Raw genomic sequence first — 21,829 nt, forward strand, 5'->3', positions numbered from 1 at the left:
AGGGTTAGGGTTAGTCACTAAGGGGGGAGGTTAAGGTTTAGGGTGCGGGGAGGGGGAGGTTATGTTCAGGCACTAGAGGCGGAGGTTAGGGTTAGGCACCAAATAGGGAGGGTTAGGGTAGGGAGAGGAGGAGGTTTAGCATACCGACCAACAAGTGTCAGTATGTTAACCCTGTCTGGATTCTGACCACCAGGATCCCAACTGCCTGTATTTCATACCGATTCCAACAGAAGTGGATATACAGTATCAAGGCTGCAAATCCTTCCTATTCAGTGACATCTGACATATCCCTCATTGGGGTTTGCTTGCTGTTTTTGGCACTTCATTGGAGTATTCCCTTTCTTCTGTTATTTAGACTGCTACTGCATCATTGAAAGTTAGTGGCTATACCCAGGTACTGTAGAGATAGATGTCTCTGCAGGATAACAGTTTTTACTTCTTCCAATGAACCATCTATTTTCTTAGTGTCCAAGGTGAGCACAGCTGTTTTTATTCAAATACTTGCAATCTAAGCAGAGCTTTTTGGTGTGGGTGGCGGGTGGGACACTTTGGTGTAGGGGGATCTCCACCAGTACCTATAAAGCAGTATACATTTTGTCTTAGTGGTAACTGAATAGATTCCTGCTTGCACTGTGACTGATACCACTCTATGTGATGGCGATGATGGCCCCAGTAGCTTTGGAGCCAAAACAGTCTAATGCAGGTGCAGGCAGACTGTATCAAGTGCCTCTGCCAGTGCTGTGGTATCAATGTATTCTGGACCTGATTCAGAGCCGCTCGCTCTGACAGAGCGCTCGCTCTGAATCAAAGACGGGCTTTTTTTTTTGGAGCGGCCTCTTGGCCGCTTGCATAGCTGTGGGTGACCACCCACAGCTATAGCGAGCGGCCATGATGATGGTCGCGATGGTAAAGACCATCGCAACCATCGGGCTTGCGACGAGACCCTTGTGGTAGGGTCTCTTTCATCGCAAGCCCCAGAGAGCTTTCGGCTCTAACAGAGTGATGTCAGTGGGGCCGCCCCCAAACGGCAGGCGTTCTCATGGGAATGCCTCCATTTGGGCAGCCACCCCCGCCGGCCCGCCCACCAAAGGGGGCGAGCTGTCACTCAACATTGACAGCTAAGCCCCTTTGGTGCGAGACCTGGAGCGACAGATTGCCCATCGCTAGCCGGGTCTTGCGCATGCGCACGACGGAGACAGCTCCGTCGTGTGCATACGCTGTGGGCCACCATCAACCCAGTTGCTAGTGCTCAGCGCTTGCGACTGGGTCTGAATCAGGCCCTCTGGGTCTGATTCAGAGCCGCTCGCTCTGACAGACCCCTCGTTCTGAATCAGGGCTGGGCTTTTTCTTTTTTGGGATCGGCCTCTTGGCCGCTCGCATAGCTGTGGGTGACCACCCACAGCTATTGCGAGCGGCCATGATGATGGTTGCGATGGTCAAGACCATCGCGACCATTGGGCTTGCGATGAGACCCATGTGGTAGAGTCTCGTGGCCGCAAGCCCCAGAGAGATTTCGGCTTTAACAGAGCCGGAATCTCTCCACTGACATCACTCGTGATGTCAGTGGGGCTGCCCCCAAACAGCAGGCGCTCTCGTGGGAACGCCTCCGTTGGGCAGCCACCCCCCGGCCTGGGCAGCCACCCCCCGTTGGGCAGCCACTCAACATCGACAGTTTGCCCCCTTTGGTGCGAGACCCGGATTGACGGATTGCCCGTCGCTAGCTGGGTCTCGCGCACGCGCACAATGGAGCCAACTCCGTCATGCGCATGCGCTGTGGGCCACCATTGACCCGGTTGCGAGCACTCAGTGCTTGCGACCGGGTCTGAATCAGGCCCTCTGTTCCTTCTACATAGCCGTAAGCCATGTCACAATGATTTTACCATATATTGCCTGAGTATTTTTGTACAAATACTGTACATAACTACATGTAGCAGACTATATATTCAATAAATAGACTACTTGTTATCATTTTCATGTAAAAAGTGTAAGTATGTGGATGTGTGTGTCCATGCTAGTGTTTCACAGTGAGGGCGGTGGGTGTATGTGTTCAGTAGCCCATTGTACGTGACAAAAGATTTGTTTTCTTTAAATGTCTGCTTAAAGTATATTACACAGTTAATGCAATCTGTATTTCCCAGAGTTGTTCTTTTCCCCCCTTATTTCTTATAATTCCAATGAAACATTATTCCCTAGGAGATCTCAGTCCTCTGTGCTTTCCATGACCTGCCCTCTAGTATGCTTCCTTGACCTGCTCAAATGTGTTTCATGACCCAGATTTGTTTTCAGCTTGAAACATCCATTGTGATATATTATAATGGTTTCTCCGGAGAGTGAGACATGCTTCACATGAATATACTGTACACATACACCTTTTCTTTAGTAATAATGGAAAATAAAGCATCCACTGTACTGAAGAAGCTCAGGCTATTTAAAGACATGTTGTTATCATTGAAATGCAATGTAATGTATATTTAATATTCCTGTTAAATAATCTAAGTAAAATTGCATGATTTGAATGTTTCTCTATGTATTATATTGTCATACAACTAGATCCTCATTAATCATTAACACTCACATTTTTCATATTTTATTTTCTGACATTATGGAATTAGTACCACTGACCGACACAAAGGACCTAAGTAAGCTTTAGCTGTCGCAGCCTGGCCGAGGGCCTGGTTGCGATTTTTCTGATGGTGATCCCGGGCTGCGACCTTGGGATCACGCAGATGCAGCAAGCAGGTGTCTGACACCTCCTTCTGCATTTGCATTTTAAATAGACGGAATTGCACAGCTGCTTTTGTGCGGCTGTGCAATTCCGTCCATCTCTGAATCAGGCCCATAGTTAGAATTCACGGGCTTTCACTGTAGTAGCAGGTGACTCCAGTGGTGGTGCACATGCGCATTTGGGTACCATCGACCCGCTTGCGAACGTCCTGCGCTCGCGAGCGGGTCTGAATGAGACCCTCTGTGTGGTAAGTATCTTTACTTTATGCTCTCTCTCTCACCCCCCTCCCAAAAGCAGAAGTAATATAATGAATCCATTGTAAAGGCCCCCATACACGGTGCAATTGCACCGTGCGAGGCGATAGGGGATCCGTCGTCTGACATATCGGGCGGTCCACACACGGTGCGATCAGGTGGCTGATCGCCCGATATGCTGGATGCCTCCTGTCTCACCCACATAGCAAGCCATGGGATTGCACATCGCATTCCCTGGTCTCATGGTACTGCAGACAGATCAGGGGGTGCGATGTACGACCCCTATGGGAGCGCGCTCGGCCCAATATCAGGGTCATACACGGTGCGATATAGCAGGCAAATCGCACCAATCAGTCGGATCGCCTGGTATATCGCCCCGTATATGGGGGCCTTTAGGCTAAAACTAATCACTTTATTGTGGGATGATTAAGATCCCAGAGTGGATTGAAATGTCACTCAGTATGTGCTGTTTTTACCTGCTATATTTATCTTACAATGGAATAAATAAATTTCTACTTCTTTGAAGTGCAGGGGAGTGTCTCTCTAATTTTACCTATTGGATATTATGTGTACTGATACCTATGGATTAAGGCCTGATTCAGACCCGTTCGCTATCTGCGTATGCTCGCTAGATGCGTATGCAAATTATTCAAAGTGACGACATGGGAAGAGATTGCTCGCCAAGGCATAAGCACGCCCACCATGTCTTAGTGAGCGGCCACTTTGTGTATGCGTACGCTGAATTGCACAGGCAGAGCCGCCCACCAGCACACGTCATCTGGAATTGTATTAAAACATAGGTACATCGAGCATCATTGTATGCGAATGCAGTGCTTGCGGGACCTTTATCCTACCGCAAGCACTGCAAGGAAATCAGAGTAAAAAAATGGCAAGTGACGTGTACTATGACGCTTCCTGTTAATTATGCATGCCTCTGAAACGGCGTTGAAACAGTCGGGCACGACTGCGTTCGCAGCTCCAACCTCCTGTTATTACTGGACTGCCCCTGTTACCACCCACAAACGGCCTCTCCTGTCACTCATTATCCTAGGCTGGCTTTACTGGGCGAGCGAGAGGGTTGCAATCGTACAGAGTAGTTTGCGCACACACAGAACGATGCATGCGCGTACGCAGACCATCGGGCCGCTTGTGAGCGCACAGCGCGAGCAGCTCTGAATCAGGCCCTAAGCACACATAGTTTGAGTGCACCCCTGCTGTTGACCGGGTTGGGTATGGGATGCCAGCACTCGGATCCCGGATGTTAGAATCTCGATGCCGGCATCCCGAAAGGACTAGCATACCGACACTTTTTGTTTGGTATGCTAACCCTCTCCCTCTCCTAATCATCCCTTCTCGGGGCCTAACCCTAACCTCCCCCTCCACCCTAACCACTAAACCTAAGCCCCTGATACCTACCTTCGGCATCCTGTATTCTGTATTCTGGAGCCAGGATCCCGACTGCTGTCGGAATTCCGGCGCTGGAATATAGGCCGTAGGCTGCCACGTGGAGGCATGCTGACTTCATACCCTGTTGGCCATATAACGGTGAGGGCAATACATTTTATTTACATATATATATATATATTTGGGGGTTGAGAAGGTATGGTGGTGCGTGTATGTGGGGAGGTTGAGGGGGCCCCCAGAGATATCACTGTAAAATTTCTGTTACAGGCCCTGGGACCTGGCGTGCCTTCCGAGTTTAAGCTAATGTCAGACATGCTGGTCCAGGTCTCCTCTGTCCCACGTTGGGTCCGTGCTTTGCCCTGCTGTGTCGGCTGTATTATCTGCATGCACATGGATCGGTGTCTGGATAAAAGTTCAGTCCTTCACTCACAGCATTCACTCTTAAGGTGGGTACACACATGACAGATATATCTGCAGATGAAGGTCCATCATACACACTGAATGGCCATCATCTGCTTGTGCCATCGGGTCCTGGGGGGCGGGACCCGGCAAGGCGGGTTTGGGGCGCGTTCCGCCCCCCTCGCGGCTGCCGCTGTGTGTGTATGGGCGGTCTTCTGACCGCCCGTACACACTTGCCGATGGACAGATATGTCTGCAGACATACCTGTCCATCGGCTGTGCAGCACAGCCAATGCGATGTCGGTGAACGACGACGTTCACCGACATATCGCGGGTACACACTGGTCGATGTGCAGCAGATATATTGGCCGATCAATTGATCGGCCAATGTATCTGCCAGTGTGTACCCACCATTACACACTCACTCCCCCCCCTCCCCTCTCTCTCTCCCTCACCCTCCTCCCTCACTCTATGGTTAGGGTTAATTTTCCCATTCTATGTCCATGTAGATAATAAAAGTGGTAGCTCACCGGCCTTGCCTCTCCCCTTGCCGTCACGGGTCACATGGCTGTGACGTAAGAGGTCCTTCTACCAACTTGGATCTAGCATCAACCCTCACTCCATCTTTCTCTCTCTCTCCCTCCTACACTTTTTCTCTCTCTTTCCTACTCTCAGCTATTGTGTTAAGCCCCCTTGTTTTTTTTCTGCCTATCTCCCCCACTGATACTTTCCCTTTATGTCCCAGTGAACCTGTTTAACCCACTTTAATCCCTCCTTCAGAGACCTCAGATGGGTTTGGTATGGGATCCCGGCTGTTAGGATGCTCCCATACATTACCAGGTTTTCATTCCAACCAGCCAGATTGGACAGATAATTGTATAGTCAAGGGAAAAGAAGGAAGATTCTGCACAGAACTTGAGATAAATTCAATAATATATACCAACCGTCTAATATTAATAAGCTAATTTATATAATCTATTATTGTTGGGGGTGCTCCCAAAGCTCAATAGTACATATGTTGAACAACAGAAGAGAAAAAAGTAGGGCTATTTTATGGGGCACTCTTGTGCAATAATTATAAGTGTGTAAAATATAACTTTTATTATACATCAATAAAATACAACAGTACCATACAGTTTAATCATAATAATCAGATGATGTGGATCCGTCATCTGTTAAAATCAGACTTCATAAACATAGTGAAATCTGGTGGCGTATTGTTAGTGAATTCTACTTTACACAGAATAAGGCTTGATATAAATTGTTGATACTATATAAATATAATTAATAAACGCTTAAATATATTTATAATGCTTGGCCGTGTGCAAAAACAATCCCAAATTTTTATTTTAACCTACAGCACCTGGTATTCCCAGGAGGTCTCCCTTCCAGGTACTGATCAGACCAATTACTGTTTGGCTTCCAAGATCAGGCGAGATTGGGCAAATCAAGTAATGTATGGCTGTAGGTATATTTGTACAGGGAAAATTGCACCATTACCTGGTCAAAGCAATATACATGTAGGACTAGTTCAATGTATAGTCCATTGTATTAGTTGTCCATTGTATTGTCCTATTGAACAAGGTTAAAATGTACAGAAATATGCAATATTACCTGTATATATAATCCAGAGCCGTAACTAGACTTTTTGGTGCCCTGTGCCAGAAAGAGCATTGGCGCCCCTCTCATTTTTCGAAGGGACATAATGCACCCAAAAAAGGGCCATGGCTTCATGGGGAAGGGCCAGGGAAGAGATAGGGGAGGCCAGGAGATGCTGGGGATGAAATAAGAGGAAGCTACAATCAAGTAAGATAATAAACAGAAATTTAACAGGCTCAAACAGCGCCCCCTGTCCTGTGGTGCCCTGTGCCATGGCACTGGCCGCACTACCCTAGCTACGGCCCTGATATAATCAGGCGATACCCTTGATATATTGATTACATATAGTATCCATGTGTAACAAATAAAGTTTGCTTATGCATTACTTTTTTGAATGTTGTCATTTACTAATAAAATGGACTATACATTGAACTAGTCCTACATGTATATTGCTTTGACCAGGTAATGGTGCAATTTTCCCTGTACAAATATACATACAGCCATACTTTACTTGATTTGCCCAATCTCGTCTGATCTTGGAAGCCAAACAGTAATTGGCCTGGTCAGTACCTGGAAGGGAGACCTCCTGGGAATACCAGGTGCAGTAGGTTAAAATAAAAATTTGGGATTGCTTTTGCACACGGCCAAGCATTATAAATATATTTCAGTGCTTATTAATTATATTTATATAGTAATTCGCCACCAGATTTCACTATGTTTATGAAGTCTGATTTTAACAGATGATGGATTCACATCATCTGATATTATTATGATTAAACTGTATGTTAGTGGACTATTTTATTGATTTATAATAAAGTTATATTTTACACACTTATAATTATTGCACAAGAGTGCCCCAGAAAATAGCCCTACTTTTTTCTCTTCTGTTGTTTAAGATAATTGTATAGTGTATGCCCAGCATTAGCTTTCCATGAAATTTTAGCAGCAATTCCACACCTGGTACAAAAGATTAAGTTGTCTTTAGTCAATTGAGTCATTTCCCAAGTTAAGCCATGATACTGCTTTGTACAATGTCAGCCAGTGGATAAGAAACAAAATATTTAAATAAAAATAAAACTCATTAGACCAGGGGTCAGGGAACTTTTTTACCTTTTACCCCAAAATATATTTCGATACGCTGATATTACCCCCTTGATTTGAATGGAAGGAAATATATAGTAGTGCCCCCATATAATGTCCCTGTAGTAGTGCCCCCATATAATGCCCATGTAGTAGTGCCCCCATATAGTGCCCCTGTAATAGTGCCCCCATATAATGCCCTTGTAGTGCCGCTTGTACAAAAAAACACACTTACTTTAATTCCCGCTCCTGCGTCTGCCACCATCCTGTCCACCCGGCTGCTCCTCGGAACTATGGGAGAGACGTCATGAGATCTCTACCATAGTGTGCATGGAGAGAGCCGGAAGCTGGAGTTCAGAAGAGAACTCCAGCATCCAACTAACGCGGCGGCAGGGAAGGTGCCGGGCGCCCGCTGGTAATAACATCTCAGTGGGCGTCTGGCTTAGAGCTTCCCTGCGGCACAGCCGGCATGCATATGAATCATTCTATATTATAGAATGATTCATATGCATGCCCGGCTGTCAGTCCATTACCCCCAGGAATTTCATTTTTACCCCTTGTGGGGTAATTTACCCCTGTTCCCTGACCACTGCATTAGACCTTTGTCCCAGAAACATTTTACAACTCATGCTGGAAATACTTGCCATTTATACGTACTGGAAAAGAGAAAAGTTGTGGCGTAATTTTACATTTTTCAATTTTACAATGCAGCAGGTAATTTCGCAAAGGTAGGAGGTCCATGCATACAATTTTCAAGCTGAGTTTTGTCCTTGTCATTCTCTGGAATGACCAATCTGCATTGTGGACCTGATTCAGCAGAGGACGGAGTTGCTGTTGCAGCTGCTAACATAGTAGCAGTTGCAATGGCTCTAATATGGTAATACAGTAGGAGGCGTCATGCCTCCTGCATTCATTACTGATCCAAGCTGTGTCCTAGGACGCAGCATCTGATCATCTGCAGGTCCATTGGCTGGCTAAGTGACACATGGGGTCACACAGGCCGGCCACTGCATGTGCACAAAAAGAAGCCAGGAAATCTCTGTCAGCTGACGGAGATCCTGGCCTCTCCACTCCTCCCCAATGGCTCCCCGCCCAGAAACGGCAGCAGACTGTCAATCACTGACAGTCTATTGCCGGACTACATGCGGTTTCGCAGACCATGCACAGATAATCGGGAATCTGCGATAAGCAGTGCAATATCATTCATTGCTGAATCAGGCCCTGTATTTGTAAATTCCACATTTTGCTTTATTTTCAGTTTATAAATAGAGCTGGGATAACAACTGTGCCAATTCATTTTGCTCTGGTGTGTGGTTGTGGAAGAATTCCCTACAGAACACAAATGATAGAGGAAGTCACATGCTGAACAAAAATGATAGAGGGAATTCCACAGAGAACTTAGGATAAAATTCCAGTGTGGAAATGAGCAATATTTGAAGACGAATATTCAGCATAACAGTTGTGAAATCACACAATATGAGTAGTTGTAAAATGCACTTAAATAGGAAAAAAAATACATGACAAACAGTGTTGTTTCTATCCAATAAGCAGCATGAAAGGCTGTGATCTTTTAAGTGGGATTTTAAGTATAAAGCAACAATATAAAGTAAACCCATAGGCTAAAGTGAGGCTTGTTCTTAGAGTGTTTTTATTTTTTGTTAATTGCCAATTATGGGAATTGTGTTCCTTTTGGAACATCATACAAATAACTCACGTCTTTGTGTTAAAATACATCCTGTGTCTTTGTGTAGCTGAAAGGTTTGTTTCACAAAACAGTCTTGGCGAGGCCAGACAAATAAACTTGTCACACAACGTTATTATGAGAATAATACAAAATTACTGGGGCTTGCAGTGCTGACACTTCATTTGAATGTGTGGTCTCCCAGTGTTCAATTTTTTTTCAATGCCTTTCTGTTTATTTGACGGATGTTTTCAAACTTTTGTTCAGCAATACTTTTATCTCCTAGTTCTTATGACATGTATAGTAATTTCTAAGGTCCTTTCATGATTGCTAAAGGGACAAAATTGTAGAGAACTAGTCAAACAGGCCTTTTTTTCTGTAACAGCTCAAGCAACATATTGAACTTAAATAGACAATGCTAGAAAGTATAACGACAAAGTGGCACACAGAGGTACATAGAGGGGAGATAGATAGATAGATAGATAGATAGATAGATAGATGATAGAATACATTTGCTTAAACATGCATTGTTACTCTTTGGGTTTATACAGTTCCATATTCACAGTCAAAGAATATGATTCAGAGCAAAAGACTACAGTACACAACAGATAAAGACCAATCTACAGTACTGTAGGTCATTCTCACAGTATTAATGCATCCAGAACAAATTACTTATCTAGATAAAACTTTGATGTTTTACGTACATTGGATAGATACATATGTAGATAGATAACAAAAATATATCATATGTTTCAATTCATATTTACATATTTATGAAGTATGAACTAGTATGTACTGCAAATCTTCAAAGCATTACTAGTAATTATGCTTATAAACTGTATAATGTATATTATCATGTGAAGATAGATAGATAGATAGATAGATAGATAGATAGATAGATAGATAGATAGATAGATAGATAGATAGATAGATAGATAGAGTATGGGATTGTTTAATATTCTGAGAACCAGAGAGAAAGTAAATTCATTCATGCTGCTCAGTCATGATAAAAAATACAGAAATGATCACCAGGTGATGTCCCAGCTACAGTCACTGTAAGGAGCACTGATAGAGGGCTATTTGGTGAGTATAATTTAGTATATTTTAGGTATTGTGCACCTTGTTACAATGAAATATTCAAACCCCATTTCCAGAAAGTGGTAGCATTAGCATTCTAGAAGTACTGTATAGTATATAACAGATGCTGTGCCTGTATGTTAACGTTTATATATAAATGAGACATAAATAACTGTGTAATCATTTCTCGAATGGGCTTTTACAGTAACAATCTTGTATTTTATTGCACTAGTCTTTTTTTGTTCGGCTGGGAGCTGCACTAGAAATATAAAGTGCACTTTAGGGTTTTCATAGCATGTAGTGGCTTTAATTACTTCAATGCCTCTTTTTTATATACTATATTATATATTATTGCTTATGTGGCTTCTTTTGGAAGGCATGAGTAAGTAATGGGCTTGCCAAATATAGAATATATGTCAATAGGTTGGAAGCTACAGTGCTTCATGAAGATATGAGGTCATTATATAATATTATAAATCAAGTCATTAAAAATAAGTATACCATTGTTACAAAAAGTATACAACTGTTACACTTAACATGACCTGGTTCACTTTTGCAAATAAGATCCCACTAATGATTGGGGGATGATTTCTCCATACAGTACAGTATGAACACATTTCTGTTATTGATCTATTGCTTTATTGAACAGTAAAATTAGTTTAGATAGGGAATTTACTATTTTTGAAACATACATTAGTGAAAGTAATCTATTTCTGAGTGGCTAGAGAAAATGTTTATTCTATTATGTGGAAAATGTCATTTCTAGACAAGGCTATATATAAAATATTTCAGAGAATATATTCCCAGTCAAGCCTACAATCTAATTCTGAAACCTAACACATACGGTATGTATTCAAAGTCAGCCTGTGCACGCAACCACTGAGCCTCTCCACTAGAATATTGAGATAAGGAAGATAATTGTAACATGCTATGGAAATGGAATTATGTCCCTATATTTTTACTATTAGAAGCATACATGTTCTACCAACCTAGTAGAATATATGACTGCTGCTAATTAGGCTAGCATAAATGTATTAACCTGGTAGGGAATGTGGGTTACAGTATAAACAATTGGCACAATACAAAAAAAATATTCTCAGGATCCCTTCATTCAGCTTTGTTCAAATAAAAACTCATCCTTTAATGAACATAATTAAATAATAAATCAAATTAAATAGAAAAACATCTTCCGCTAAAAGAAATTATATCCCAGGATTATTGGCTGTCTATAACAAATTGGCTTTGGAAATCAAACAGGTTATTTTACCTTTTACGTGAAAGAGGCCAGAAATGTATTTATCAATAAATATAACTCTTATATAGAAATAGATATCAAGCTGTTGCATACCTTCAAATGAAAATGTATATTTATGAACACTATAGACACATTTAATTGATGTTATATATTGAGGATAAGGGAGAAAAAATTATAAAACCTCAAAACATTAAAAGGAAGAACATTAAAAACTTGCAATCCTTTGGGCAGGATGTACTAAGCATCGTGTCCTCAATGCCATACATATTGCCCATTATAGGGTACATACCAGCTAAATAACGCTGGTATGTACCTAAAAAAATCACAAAGGACAGCTATCTCAGTCAGAGCTGTCCTTTCCACTAGAGGAACTTCCAGGTTTATGACTCAGAAGTCCCTCTGGCGTTCTACTGTGCATGCTCAGAAGGACGCGCACGTCGTGGGGCGAGCTGGGAGAGATCCGACTGGATCCCTCTCAGGGGGCATCCCAAAAAGAAGACCATGGGCTTCTATTGGGTAATGCCATCTAGAGATCACACTCCGGTGCTTAGAACATATGAGAAATCCGTTAAAACCCATGAAGACTTGATTTTAAAGGGATTTACTGCATTTTTGACCTTAGTACATCCAGCCATAAGTGTTTTAAATCATGAAATCAATTGTATAAAGTTTGGATTATGGGTTTTATTATGTAACTAGCTGGAGTACCCGGCATTGCCCGGGATTTTAAGAATGTTTGTTTACACATCATCCTCCAACAAACCTCTCCTTAGGCAGGCCTCACGAAAAGTGTGACAAACTTCCCCTTCCACAGTCCTAAGGTCTTCTGAAGGAGAAGGACCTGTAACAGTGTAAAGCAAACTTTGGAGATAGATGCATTAAAAATTTGTCGGATGTACAGTGTAAACCCAGCCAAGAGTTTCTGTTGCTCTGATACCAGGATGACTGTGTACTTTCTGGTTGCTGGAGAACACTATGAAATGCACATCAACTACTTCCAGTTCCTTGTGCAGCTGTTTCCGGGATTCAGGGTCTCACGGTGTATAAGATTCATCCAGTCAGTTTTACCCTTCAGGGGCTGACAAAGGAGTGAACCGGAAGTAGCCTCTGTGCGTTCCATAGTGCTGTCCAGCAACCAAGGTGGTAGACAAAAAAGTTTGGTCGCCAGTGTTGACACCATCTAGTTGTGTAAGCTGATGCATGAGCATAAATAAAAATTTGTGCTGCAGAGCTGCGTTTTTGCATCCCAGTTTAGTTGCCATCTTTATGGGCCTGATTGTAAATCCAATGGATCTCTCCTCATGGATGCACATATCAATTTTTAGCTTATTCAGACTCATAATAAGCCTGGCTTAATATCAGTAGTGGTTATAAATTCTAGAGATGTGCCCCGACCCTCGTGTTTTGGTTTTGGATCTGAATCTGGTTTTGTTCTTTTTCCTTGGTGTTTTGTTTTACGGTTTTGGTTTTGGATCTGGATTTTTTCTTAAAATATCATAAAACAGCTAAAATCACATAAAATGGGCCTGTTTTTGTTCCTACAGTATTGTTAACCTCAATAACATTTATTTCCAGTTATTTACAATCAATTTTGACCACCTAACAATATAATTTTTTTCATCTAGTTAAGGCCAAAAGGTTGCATCCAGCTAGCTGGCTGACTAGGCTAAGTGACACAGTGGGCGGCACTAACATGTGGCAGTTCAGCTTCCAATTTCCAACACAGATACAGTGTGTTATACAGTGTGGGTTGGATACACCAATAGTGCACTTACTGTGACAGCAGTGTCGGCAAAGCGGGGTTGCTGACGGTGTCCTCAGTACATGGAATGGCAGTGCTGCGGTGCTGGCAGAGTCCTCAGTGAAGGGTACCAGCGCTGTCCTCAGTGTAGGTTTGCTGACTGTGTCGGCAGTGCAAGGGTGTTCTCAATGCACGGTGCTGGCAGTGTCGGCAGAGTGGGGGTGCCAGTGGTGTGCTCAGTACATGGGGCAGCATTGCAGGGGTGCTGACAGTGTCGGCAGCGGTGGTGTCGGCAGCGGGGGATGCTACCAGTGGAGGTGCCGGTGGTGTCGGCAGCGGGGGGTGCCAGGCAGCGAGGGATGGCAGGCGCCATCTTCTTTTGCTTCCTGTGTGCATATTAAATGGGCTCTCTCAGGCAATCAGCGTTAAGCCCGCTTAATACAAAACCTCGCGACCCGACAGCAGCATCGCAAGGTTTTGCCTCGAGTGAGGGATCCGGGGCAGGCAGGGAGATCCGAGTCTGGCTCGGATCGCCCCGTATACCCGAAATTCGTGGGTGAGTTCGGTTCTCTGAGAGCCAAACCCGCTCAACCTTAATAAATTCATACAGCATTTAAAAGGTACTGTAAACTCCACGCGAGAGCCATAGTAAATGATGTTCAGAGATTTAGATTATATGCTACAGAATAAAATTACATAATTCCTTAGTATGTAGCAAAATGCATATTATAAAATCAAATTATGAAATGAAACAAAAATATTTTTATTATTGACCTTGCAGATGGCCCAAGAAGAATGGTGTTCAAATCTGCATCTAACAATAAACCAAACAGGACAATGCTTTTATTCTTATTTGGTGTTTTAGGTGTAGAACCATGAGAGATCTTGGCTTGTAAACTGTGGGCTAAGGCCTGATTCAGACCCGCTCGCGAGCGCATAGCGCTCGCAAGCGTGTCGATGTTTGGTCCCTGCACATGCGCCGCCTCCGGCGGATGCATGCCTGAGCCCCAGCGAGCGACTGAAGTTCAGTTGCTCAGGGGCTCACTACAAGACAGGGCGGCTTTCGATGGTGAGTGACAGCTCGCCCTGTTTTGTAGGCGGGGAGGGGGGGTGGCTGCACAAACGCAGGCGTTCCCTTAGGAACGCCTGCTATTTGTGGGCGGCCCTACTGACATCACTTGTGATGTCAGTAGTGTATTTCCTGCTTTATTAGAGCAGGAAGACCACTCGGGCTTGCGGGAGCCGAGACCCTACCACAGGGTTTCGACGCAAGCCTGATGGTCGCGTTAATCGCGACCATCACCAGGCCGCTCGCACTAGCTGGTGTGATCACCCACAGCTTTGCGAGCGGCCTGGAGGCCGAAACAAAAAAACCAAAAACACCATGATTCAGAGCGACCGCTCGCAAACTGCGAGCGTCTCTGAATCGGGCCCAAAATCCTTTTCTAATTCGGTACCTGACCTGTAGAGGGTGAATGCTATGCAAAAATGGTGGTTTTTAATTAATTAAAAAGTAACAGTAATTAGTTTCGATTTCAAACTTTTTAAGTTGCCTCCACCGTGTTTTAATACGCTCGTATGTAAAATTTCACGATCTTGGCTTGTAAACTGTGGATTTGTATAGAAAGACAGACAGAAGGACAAATTTTCACTTTTATATAGTAGATATGCATTGTATAGAGAATATTTTTTTTTCACGTTAGTCCCTGCTCCATTGGAGCTTTCAGTATAATTTCTCAGCCATCTGTACACAAATGCACATGGTGATAAATGTAGCTTGAAGTCAGCCTACCTTTATGATTTAGGCCCATGAAAGGAAAACGGAGCACTTATATGAAGCCACACATATATGGAGAGAACAAACACACTTCACACAGATAACATTTTAGTTGGATTTCTGTAAGCCACTAAAAGCTAACCATATGGCACTGTGCCACAAGGCTAACAATCTGACATTCATTTTAGGATGCTAGTTATAGTGTATGGAGCCGATTTAGAGTAATTAGCTGCGAGCTGCCACAGAAATGGTTTCCGGCAAATTTGTTGCATACAGAGCCGGATTTAGACCTCATGGGGCCCTAGGCAAAATACTAGTTTGGGGCCCCCCCTCTCTCTCAAACAATCCATAGCACTATATGGGGGGAATTAAATTCAACGTGACTTGAATAGCGCCGGGAGCGAGCTCCCTGAGCCATTCAATTCAGTGCGCTGTGTGGTCGGAGAATGCCGGTTATCGCACTTATTGCTCCTTAACAAGGGCGTTAAGGCACGTTAACGGCATTCTCTGACCAAAGTGCCGGGAGCACGGCTGTTAGCGCAGCGCTAAGCAGAAAAACACCTTGGTTGGATTTCTCCTCGCATCCCCAGGAGGGTGCGAGAAGAAATCCTTAGCGCGCCCAAACAGCGCAGTGAATTGAATAGCTGCAGGAGCTCCCTCCCACAGCTATTCAACATCGCGTTGAATTGAATTCCCCCCTATGTGAGTTCCTGATTCATGCCCTTACATAATTTTTTAGTTTTTCTTCCTTATATTCAACTTTTTAAAGCTTTAAACATTACGGACATCAAAACATTAAAATGGAAAATGAAAACACAGTGCAAAAAGAATGTGCATATATAATATGTGTGTGTGTGTATATATATATATATATATATAATCCAGTGACATTGTACAAACTGTGCATATATCCAGTAGGTGTCAATAGGTCAAGTCTTGACCTAGTGACAACTACTGGATATATGCACAGTTTTTACAATGTCACTAGATGAGAAAAAAAAAAAAAAAAAAAAAAATATATATATATATATATATAATTATTCCCATTGAGATGGATGCATATTTACACATTATATATATATATATATATATATATAGTCGTGTGGTCCAGCTCTCCTAAATGAACACCTAAGTGGCACGGTGACCGCACATGTTACTCACAAATACAGACAGATGGTGCAGCACTCCATGCACTTAATGGATTTTATTAAGCACATGGAGTGCTGCACCATCCGTCTGTATATATATATACATAAAGATACATACTTAGATATATACATAGGTACATACATACATATATATACATAGATACATACATATATATACATACATACATACATATACATACATACATACATACATATATATACATAGATACATACATATATATACATAGATACATACATATATATACATACATATATATACATACATATACATAGATACATACATATATATATACATACATATACATAGATACATACATATATATATATATACATACATATACATAGATACATACATATATATACATACATATACATAGATACATACATATATATACATAGATACATACATATATATATATAGATACTTACATATAAATATATATAGATACATATATATACATACACATATATACATACACATATATATATATATATATATATATATACACACACACACACACATACATATATATATATATATATATATACATACATAGCCATGCAAGGGTGCGGCACTCTCAGTAAATAAAACACGACAACTGTGTCTTCAAAGATCAACGTTTCAGTACATTTGGCGTACTATCTTCAGGATCAAATGTACTGAAACGTTGATCTTTGAAGACACAGTTGTCGTGTTTTATTTACTGAGAGTGCCGCACCCTTGCATGGCTATATCACTATATTTGTGAGGGCACCTCTAAACGTTATTGTGAGTTATTGGGAGTGCCGGACCTTTGCTGGACTATATACATACATACATAGATACATACATATACACATACATATACATAGATACATACATATATATATATATATATATATGTATGTGTATATATATATATATATGTATGTGTGTGTGTATATATACATATATATATATATATATATATGTATATATACACACACACATACATATATATATATATGAGGGACAGGGCGGCTGTCCCTCATATATATGAGGGCGGCTGTCCGCACAACTTTTCCTCATGTCGTGCGCGGCGGCTAGCGGCCGCGGACACACAACAAGCTGTCTCTCCCAGAGAGCACCGACAGCCGCGCGGGACTCTCTGGGAGTGGAGGCGGGACCGCGTGACGTCATGATGTCACGTGGTCCCACCTCCACTCCCAGTGAGTCTCGCGCAGTGCTCCTCTGGGAGTGCTGTAATCAGGGGATTTCTTCAGGCAAAGGGGCCCGTCCACGGGCCCCTTGCGTCCCGCCGGGCCGTAGGCGAGCGCCTTGAATTGATAGCAGAAAATCCGGCCCTGGTTGCATATGTCTCAGAGGCTTATTTCTGCTTTCAGCCTATGGAGGTGCAACCAGAGACAAGCCTACTGTTATTGTGCTTATAAACGCAGCACACAGCTTGTGTTTAATTGAATCACATCCTATGTATAGTCATTCAGCAATCAGGAGTAGCAGTGACAATTCACCTCTACACCTACCTCTTCCAAATACTTCATTGGTTCCAATGTAAAAGGACACTGTACATTCATTAAAAAACATCTAACACCTTCATCCATGTTAGTAAGAATAATGTGGGTTGTAGTACAGTTAAATAAGGGTAAATATAAGTAAATAAATAATAATGTTTGAGGTTTCTGGTGAACGGAAGATGGCAGAAGTAATTAGATCAATAGAAAATACCATTGTTATTTTATTTCATTAGCGTTTTACACTTTTGTGTGGTCAAAGTATTTATAGATCAACAAAACATGTTGGTAAAGCAGAAAATTACCATTTTAAGAATTTGAAGATATGAACAAAATGCTGACAAATTGCTTTCATCATCGTTCAGTCAAATTGCCATTTAAGAGCTTGGGAATCCATAGAATGCTTTGCAATGCGGAGCAATATTGGATGATGCTATTGTACGGCTGTGTCATACGCTAAGTGTGGCTCCATATGGCAGGACACTCCAATATACAGAAAATCCATATGGCAGGCTGCTCCAACATAAGGCTGCTACATATGAAGGAGCACTTCAGAGTATGGAGGATCTATAAAATTGAGGGCTGTGATATTTCCCTGTGGAATGAAATCATTCTGAAAAAATAGGTTACAGACTTGCAGCAGTAAAATATGTTTCAAGTTCTTAAAGTGGATCACATTCACTTAAAAATGTTCTGATATAATCTATTCCATGCATTTTCTACCAAAACAACTGTAATTAATCATGTTGTACATGCTCTCCTGTATGGTTTAGTAAATACATTGCTTTGTCTATTTGGCTTCCATCAGTGATTAGCAAAAAAAAGCCTTCATATGACCTAGGCAGATGTTTTTCTTGTTTTGCTGTTTTGGACTATAACTCAAAACTGTTCTGTGAAAATAATTCAAATATATAGATCTGAACTGTAACATATTCAAGACCACAACAGTAAACTGCTCTGCTTAGATAATATATAGGCTTTGGTATAAGCACAGAAGAATGCCAGACAGATAGGTAATGTGATAGTAATAATTGCAGGATGACATATATACACCAAAGATTTACCCCTTTATGACCACAGCTGGCTTGCACTTCAATCAAAAAAGCATTGTCTGTGGTTATGTACTGCATTGAAGCAGTGGGAGCGAGGGTGCGTGCAGTCACTCCAATGCCTCCGACAACTAGTAAGATGGGACAGACTTAGCAAGGGAGAACTACCCCCCAGGGGGTGATATGGATCCGGAGGTGTAGCGGGGATAGGGCAGAGCAGCAGAGAGAGTTGTGAATCAACGGATAGGGAGATATTTATTTATACACAAGTAGAGATGGATAGATAGATAGATAGATAGATAGATAGATAGATAGATAGATAGATAGATAGGATATGACATTTACAGCTGAAAATATTTATTATTATTATTATTATTATCCTTTATTTATATGGTGCCACAAGGGTCCCGCAGCGCCTTATAAAGTACATAAACAAATGAGCACACAAGACAAGTACATAGACAAATGATAACACAGGAAAAAAAAGTTATTAACAGTACAAACAATGCAGGACAAATACACGATTTATACATTAACACTTAAATAAGCAGCATGGTGTCAGCAACCAAGGGTTAGGTGCTGTTGTAAATTAAAGCAGGAGTAAGTGAGGGAGAAGCACATGAGGGAAGAGGGCCCTGCTCATAAGAGCTTACATTCTAAAGGGGAGGGGGCAGACAAACAGGGGTGACACAGATGGGCTGGATTGTGAGGATGGAACATGGAGTAGTGGGTTAGGATGAGAGCTGGAAAGCTTTGAGGAAGAAAGGGATCTTGAGAGCCCATTTGAAGGTTAGGAGCCAAGAAGCAAAGTTAACATAGAATTTTGAGTTAAGGCCAGGGAGACGAGGAAAGTCAGCTACTCGAGGAAGTTGGAAAAGGCAACTGATATGAGCATTGAATGCAAATAATGAAGTGGAGAGTTTAGACGGTAAGAGTAGGTGGGAGTGACCAGATGATAGAAGTACCCCAATACCAACACTGTGGCAACCTCCAGGCCAGGGAGTGTGAAAGAATGTGAGGCTCCCAAAGGAGATAGCTACAGTAGAAGCGGTGTCAGGTGAGTAAGTCCAGAATTCGATGATGGCTAGGAGATTAAAGGAATTGAATATGAAGCCGTAATGGACAGGGACCAGTTGATTATAGACAGGACTGGCTTTCCAGAGGAGACAGGAGAGAGGGACAGAGTTGGGAGGAGAGAGAAGGAGATTTTTAGGGTTGCTGTAGTGTGGGGTTGAGATTGATTTAGAGCAGGGGGATAAGGAGAGTCTGGGTATGTAATGGGCTTCTGAGTGAGGAAGGGTGACAACAGGTGGTGGGCAAGGTAGAGGTTTAGTGTGATGTGGGTTGAGAAGAAGAGGTGTAACTTGAAGAAAAGGGAGGGTGCAGGGCTTACGAGTCATGGGAGATGCTGTGGAGAGTACTAGATGGGATGAAGGGAGATAGAGGAGAGGAGGGAGGGAGAGGAAAAAGTGGAGGAGACTATGATGGGAGAAAATAAATGGGAACTGGTGGTAGAGGAAAGTATTATGTATCTTCTGAGTGAGGGGGGGTTAGGAGAATATAGAGACATTGCGTAGATGAGGGATTAGGGGGGGATGAAAACAGTAGTAGTAGTAGTGATCAGAGTGAGATACAGGAATAATACAGTTAAAATGTCTAAAATTAGATAAAAGGAAGAACAGTGTTAGAAGAACTATTAGAACTGCTTCCCTGAATCTTCTATCCACAGAATCCTTTTTATATCACATGGTTATGTTATAAGGATAGTATATTACAAATGCAGAAAAGCCTAGAGAATTCAATTTAATCTCTGTGAGTAGTAACTGTGGGGTCACAGAAGTCAGTCTTAGTGAATAGGGAGAAATGTCATAGCCTGTGAGATGCAGGAATGAGCACAGGGCCTGATTCAGAGCCGGACGCTCTGACAAGAGCGCTCGCTCTGAATCAGGGCCGTCCTACCTATTATTGAAGCGGCCTCCTGGCCGCTCGCATAGCTGTGGGTGACCACCCACAGCTTATGCGAGCGGCCAAAAAGATGGTCGTGATGGTCAAGACCATCGCGACCATCGGGCTTGCGACGAGACCCTGCGGTAGGGTCTCGCTGCCGCAAGCCCAGGAGTGCTTTTGGCTCTATCAGAGCCAAAAGCACTCCCATTGACATCACTAGTGATGTCAGTGGGGCCGGACCCAGACGGTAGGCGCTCCCATGGGAACGCCTCTGTCAGGGCAGCCAAGTCCCCGGCACGCCCACCAAAGTTGGCGTGCTGTCAATCAACATCGACAGCACGCCCCCTTTGGTGTGAGACCCATAACGACGGCTTGGCCGTCGTTATTCAGGTCTCGCGCATGCGCACGACGGAGGTGCCTCCGTCGTGCGCATGCGCACTTGGGCACCATCGACCCACTTGCGAGCGCTCGCGAGCGGGTCTGAATCAGGCCCACAATTCCAGCAATGCTGCCCATCGTTTTAAAGTGGCAGTAATTTCAAAGGCAAAACCAGGGAGTTTTGCCTTTTAAATTATCAGTACTTTCAAAAACCGCTCAGACTCGCCCAAATCGTGCTGATGCCTGCATCTTGCAGGCTATTACATTCCCCACCTGGTATTCTTTTCAGTCTGGATTGCCAGCAGAGAGTTTACAAATGGCCATATTATCATAGTGTAGTTTTATGCCTAGGTTTTGTGTCTTCTGACATGCAAGTAGAGTAGCTCAAATGTTTGCTAAATGATTTACTATACCAATATGGCTTATTGTAGAGATACTGTACCAGGTTCGTTATAAAGGGACACAATCAATGCACTAATACCTACTGTATGTGATATATTGTATAGATTCCAGGTTTGTTATAATGGGACACAATTAATACTGTACTGTGCATATTTTAAATTAATGGATCACTTTTGTTTAATCTATTTTTAAACATAACCCTCAGAAGGGAATAGTTATTTGCTAAGTGCAAGAGTAACAAGTTGCATAAAAATGCTACATTTTTGCATGTTTAATGTTGGAGCTGCAGTTGTTTGTCTTTTATTGTCTTATTTACTATTTTGTCTCTTCATTAGCCTCACTGTTCTGTCACTTAGTATAATTACATATTAACTGATGATAATGTCTATAGTCCAGGTGGT

General features: G+C 42.6%; 1 protein-coding gene and 2 pseudogenes across 1 annotated transcript in view; 2 read left to right on the forward strand and 1 right to left on the reverse strand.

Moving 5' to 3' along the window:
• Positions 1–21,829, forward strand: part of IL1RAPL1 (interleukin 1 receptor accessory protein like 1) — a 1,550,795-nt gene that overhangs the window by 437,372 nt on the left and 1,091,594 nt on the right. The window lies entirely within an intron of this gene.
• On the reverse strand, positions 6,134–6,252 carry LOC148539241 (5S ribosomal RNA; annotated as a pseudogene).
• On the forward strand, positions 6,874–6,992 carry LOC148539242 (5S ribosomal RNA; annotated as a pseudogene).

This window comes from Taudactylus pleione, unplaced genomic scaffold, assembly GCF_031769625.1.
Source record: "Taudactylus pleione unplaced genomic scaffold, aTauple2 ptg000026l, whole genome shotgun sequence".
In the NCBI taxonomy this organism is placed as follows: domain Eukaryota; kingdom Metazoa; phylum Chordata; class Amphibia; order Anura; family Myobatrachidae; genus Taudactylus; species Taudactylus pleione.